The following is a 6,126-nucleotide window of genomic DNA, read 5'->3' as shown; positions in this document are numbered from 1 at the left end:
GCCACAGCGAGTTGGGCCTCTGAGTGCTCGCTGGCCCGCACCGCAGGGCTGAAGGCTACTCTTTGTTTAGTGGCTTGCTAGCCCCCTTGACGGACAGCCTGCGTCCACCGTGTCCCCACCGTGTCCTGGGGTCCTCAACAGAGCCTGGCACAAGCCAGTCTTAATTGTTGTACAGGCCGGGCGCGGTGGCTCAGGCCTGTAATCCCAGCACTTTGGGAGGCCGAGGCGGGCGGATCACCTGAGGTCAGGAGATCCAGAACATCTTGGCTAACACGGTGAAATCCCGTTTCTACTAAAAATACAAAAAATTAGCCGGGTGAGGTGGCGGGCGCCTGTAGTCCCAGCTACTCTGGAGGCTGAGGCAGGAGAATGGTGTGAACCCGGGGGGCGAAGCCTGCAGTGAGCCGAGATCGCGCCACCGCACTCCAGCCCGGGCGACAGCGAGACTCCGTCTCAAAAAAAAAAAAAAAAAAATTGTTGTACAGGTGAACAAAGGAATGTATAAATTGGGGACGTGGAGGGACCCTCCAGGTGAGGGATTATAAACAATATCTGCCTGGAAAGGATCGAAAACCCCAAGTTCTGAAGAGGATGTTTGGGGTGAGCAGATTCATGCACTAAATGCTACAATGAAAGAGGGAAAGTGCACCCTTTGAGTCTGAAACAGTGGCAAGTGTCTAGGACAAATAAGAACAAGTACTGGTAGTGAATTTCTTTTTTGAAACGGAGTCTCAGGCTGGAGTGCAGTGGCACGATCTCGGCTCACTTAAACCCCCGCCTCCTGGATTCACGCCATTCTCCTGCCTCAGCCTCCCGAGTAGCTGGGACTACAGGCGCCCGCCGCCACGCCCGGCTAATTTTTTTTTTTATTTTTTAGTAGAGACGGCGTTTCACCGTGTTAGCCAGGATGGTCTTGATCTCCTGACCTCGTGATCCGTCCGCCTCGGCCTCCCAAAGTGCTGGGATTATAGGCGTGGGCCACCACGCCCGGCCAAGTACTGATAGTGAATTCTTATAATTTTATGTTGCCTTGACATCCATTTTGATAAGATTTCAATTTTTCCTACCAGAAGCTGGACTCAGTCTCTGGGCGGCAAGCCACCCAGGTGCCGAGGCAAGAGACTGAGGGCACAAACTGTTCCAGTATAACAAAATATATAAAATAAGAATAGTTATGCTAGATATAGATCATAGATACGATTATATATGAATATCATTAATCATTAGTTTGTAGCAATTACTCTTTCTTCCAATATTATAATAATCCTCGCTCTACAATCATAACCTAGGAAAAACCAGGCCATACAGGGATAGGAGCTGAGGGGATGTAAGGAGAAGTGACCAGAAGACAGGAGTGCGAGCCTTCTGTTATGCCCGGACAGGGCCACCAGAGGGCTCCTTGGTCTAGCGGTAACACCAGCGTCTGGGAAGACGCCCGTTGCCAAGCGGACCGTGGTCTAGCGATAGCATCAGTGTCAAGAAAAAAACCCCCGCTACTTAGCGGACCAGGAAAGGGAGTCTCCCTTTCCCTGAGGGAGTTTAGAGAAGACTCTGCTCCTCCACCTCCTGTGGAGGGCCTGACATTAGTCAGGCTTGCCTGCAGTTATCTGGAGGCCTAACCGTCTCCCTGTGATGCTGTGCTTCAGTGGTCACGCTCCTAGTCCGCCTTCATGTTCCATCCTGTACACCTGACTCTGCCTTCTAGATAGCAGTAGAAAATTAGCGAAAGTACTAAAAGTCTCTGATATGCAGAAACAATGGCGTAAGCTGTCTCTCTCTCCTCTCTTTCTGCCTTGGCTGCCAGGAAGGGAAGGGCCCCCTGTCCCGTGGACACGTGACCCACGTGACCTTATCTATCACTGAAGATAGCTCACACTCCTTACGCTGCCCCTTTGTCTTGTATCCAATAAATATCAGCACAGCCTGGCATTCGGGGCCACTACCGGTCTCCGCGTCTTGGTTGTAGTGGTCCCCCGGGCCCAGCTGTCTTTTATCTCGTTGTCTTGTGTCTTTATTTCTACAATCTCTCGTCTCCGCACACAGGGAGAAAAACCCACTGACCCTGTGGGGCTGGTCCCTACACAGTCACCCTTGGCAGTTTCCAGGTCTACACCACATCCAAACAACTACAGAAATAAGAAGTTAGAGGCCTGACAGGGTGGGAATAGGCTCAGGCCTGTAATCCAAGGCAGGAAGATCGCTTGAGGCCAGGAGTTCGAGACCAGGGCTGGGCAACATAGTGAGCCCCCCCCTCCCCGCCCCCCGCCAGCCGCCGCCACCACCACTAAAAAATAAAATAACACTTAGAGGCATCTCTTCTGCCTAGCAGACTGCGCTCCTGCTTTCCTGGTGCTTCCTTTAAAAAGAACAGTCAGGCATTTGGCCAGCAAACTTACTGACCCATGACCATTCCCTTCTATCTGCTGTTAGTTGCCACGCACTCTTTCTGCCTGACTCTTCACTCCTGCCTCCCGTGACCAGGGACGAGGACTTCCCTCCAGTCTCATTACACTTTCCTGGCCCAGGTTCTGTATTAAAAATCTTTGGACTTGTTTCCTCCTGCAGTGGTGGATTGAATTTGCACTTTCCATCAGAACAACCAGGGGCTGCCCTAGGCCGGGCTCCCGGTGCCAGAGCGATGGTCAGGCAGCATAAACCGGACATGGGTCTCACCAGAGCCACAAGGGCCTTTCCCATGTGAGAGACCTCTGGCCATAGGTCAGACACTAGGCATGAGGTTGTCCACTAGTTACAAGAAGTATCCTGTGAAAGGTGCACTGCACACATCCATGTCTAGCCCCCTACCTTTCTGCTTAGGGCAGGTTGCTGGCTGCTCTGGTACTGGAACCCCAGTTTAGCTGGGGGCTCTCAAAACAGTACTTCTTGTTCCTTCACTACCATTTGCTAGTTGGAAGCTCTGGGAGTAAATGGGATGTGGTCCCTCGGGCTCCAGTTCAGCAGCGCTCATGAGTGGGGAGCTACAGTACAGCACGCTAAGGTGGGGAAAGATCTGTACAGCGAGTTCTCCCTGGACCGGGGCAGTAGAGCCAACCCCTGGAGACAGAGAAGACCTTGGGCTGCAGAAGTTAAGGGAGTTTCCCGGCGGAGCCGCAATGCAGGGAAGGTTGTCAATGGCTAGAAAAAGTGGGCAAGGGCGGGTGATGGACTGGAGCTTGGGGTGGCATTAGGTTACGACGGGCCTTGCATGTGGGGCCGAGGAGCTTGACCCTTATTCTGAGTGGTGGGGCCCTGGGGAGGCTAGGGGCTGGGAGATGACAAGACTTCTTCTAGAAAGGTCCATGCACGGTACAGTCCATCAGCTCAGTAAACAGTTTGGCTTTCTATGGGCCTGGACCCTTTTACAAGTTACGCAAGGGGTCAAAGATCCTGGAGTGACAGAGGCATTGAGGACATGACCCCTAAGAGGTGGGTTGGTCTCTTTCCTCTTCTGCCCTGAGGACCCATTGGCAGACCCTCTTCACTAATGACACCAAATGTATGTCTGGGCGCCAGGCTCCAGGTGGGGACCTGACCTCCATCTCAATCTGCTGTGGCTCCACCAGCCCCTTCAACACAGACGCACCCACCCCCTCCTCTGTCCAGCAGATTCGCGGCCTCAGTCCCCCACTTCCACCGCCCCCATCCTCATCTTCACACTCACACCCTGTTATCACACCTCGGCCTTTCCTCACCTGCCTCTATTCACTTTCACTCCTGTGACCCTCCCCGCCTCCCACCCCCTGGGCTGGCTAGCTCGTCGTCACCCCAAGAAGACAAGAGAAATCACTCTGCGCCATGCCACCAGCTCCCCCCTGGAGCTCAGCTGTAGCTCCAATCTTACTTCCCTGTGTGGGAGTCCCCGATGCTTCTCACCGCCTGCTGGAGGGAGGTGGATTCCTGCTCCGGCATAGAAAGCCTTCTCTGGAGCCCCTCTCTCCTTTATACCACATTTAACTGGAGGAATGTTGGGCTGCTCATTCTATGCACCTGCCCCCAGTTTTCACACTTCTGTATCTTTGCTTACGCTGTTCCTTCAGCCCGGAACACAGTTCCCCTTTGCCTTTACCATTGAAATCATACCCTTCTTTTAAGGCGTGGCTCAGAATCACCTGCTCCAGGAAGCGCTCTAGATCCTCCCAGGTGAAATGCATCTCCCCATCTCCATTACTGCTGCTGCCACCTGCCTCTCACTCCTACATGGTGTTGCAGTCCATTGGGTCTGGCTGGATGTCTACCCTAAAAGGTGGAAAAAGGTCTCATTCAACTTTGTTTTTCCCCATAGCGTCTACCAGAGGACCTTGCACACAGTAAGGCCTCAATCAATGTCTGCAGGTTGAAGTGACTGAGAACTGCTAAGAACATCCTCTCCCAGTCTCCCTAAAAGGGCTCACAAAAGCAGCAGCAAGCGGGGATGGGGGAGGGCGTGGATTCTGGCGGGAATTCTTAAGATCTTATCTTCTCACCCCTTTTTTATGTTAACATAGTAGCCACATCCAGAGACATAGGAGTGTATGAAGTGTTCACATAACCACTTGTGAGAGACAAATGTTTCCCAGGAGTTCCTCCTTCATCAGCAAGACAAGGCCCCCAAGCTAAGTCGGTGAAATAAAAACTGACACTAAATGCAATGTGGTATTCTGGACTGGACCCTGGAAGAGACATGGCCAAGAACATTAGGTTTATTTACTTTTTTTTGGCGAGACGGACATTTACCGTTGTTGCCCAGGCTTGAGTGCAATGGCGCGATCTCGCTCACTGCATCCTCCGCCTCCCAGGTTCAATCGATTCTCCTGCCTTGGCCTCCCGAGTAGCTGGGATTACAGGTATGTGCCACCACGCCCGGCTAATTTAGTAGAGACAGGGTTTCACTGTGAAGAACATTAAAGACAAACATACACAGGGGGTTACCAAATATGTGTACTGTGAAACGTACAGTCATTTATTTATTTTTTTGAGACGTAGTCTCTCTCTGTCGCCCAGGTTGGAGTGCAGTGGCGCGATCTCGGCTCACTGCAACCTCCGCCTCCCAGGTTCCAGTGATTTTCCTGCCTCAGCCTCCTGAGTAGCTGGGATTACAGGCACCCTGCACCACACCCAGCTAATGTTTGTATTTTTAGTAGAGATGGGGTTTCGCCATATTGGCCAGGCTGGTCTCAAACTCCTGACCTCAGGTGATCCACCTGCCTCAGCCTCCCAAATTGCTGGGATTACAGATGTGAACCACCGCCCCCGCCCAAAATGTGTAATGCCCAACCTTGTTTTTTCCGTATTCACCTGGCCTTGTTTCTCCCTTAGCTAAGAGAACCAGACAAACTCCATCCTGGCTCTTTCACTGGCAGCCCCTTTGTCAAGGACTTAACTTGTGCAAGCTGACTCCCAGCACATCCAAGAATTCAATTAACTGTTAAGATACTCTGGCAAGCTATATCCGCAGTCCCCAAGAATTCATCTGATTGACAACGCCCAAAGCCCTGCGTCTATCACCTTGTAATAGTCTTAAAGCCCCTGCAGCTGGAACTGTTTACTTTCCTGTAACCATTTATCCTTTTAACTTTTTGACTACTTAACTTCTGTAAAATTGTTTTAACTAGACCCCCCCCCCCCTTCCTAAACCAAGATATAAAAGTTAATCAAGCCCCTTCCTCAGGGCCGAGAGAATTTTGAGCGTTAGCCGTCTCTCGGTCGCTGGCTAATAAAGGACTCTTAATTCATCTCAAAGTGTGGCGTTTTTCTAACTCGCTCAAGTACAATAAAGGTACAGTCATTAATGAGAGTGTTAAAAAAATGAGCATGTTTTGCTTTGCTTTACCTTTTTTTTTTTTTTGAGACACAGTCTTGCTCTGTCACCCAGGCTGGAGAGCAGTGGTGCAATCATCGCTCACTGTAGCCTTGAACACCTGGGTTCAAGGGCTCCTCACCTCAATCTCCCAGGCAGCTAGGGCTACAAGAGTGGACCACGATGCCCAGCTAATCTTTCAAGAATTTTTTTTTGTAGCAATGGTGGTCTGACTGTGTTGCCCAGGCTGGTCTCCAACTCCTGGCATCAAGCAGTTCTCCTGCCTCACCCTCCCAAAGCTCTGTGATTATAGGCATGAGTCACCGTGCCTGGCCTGCTTTAATTAAAAA

The sequence above is a fragment of the Pongo pygmaeus genome, chromosome 23, assembly GCF_028885625.2.
Source record: "Pongo pygmaeus isolate AG05252 chromosome 23, NHGRI_mPonPyg2-v2.0_pri, whole genome shotgun sequence".
Lineage (NCBI taxonomy): Eukaryota > Metazoa > Chordata > Mammalia > Primates > Hominidae > Pongo > Pongo pygmaeus.
The sequence above is the reverse complement of the archived record's forward strand: the minus strand, read 5'-3'. Positions refer to the sequence as shown.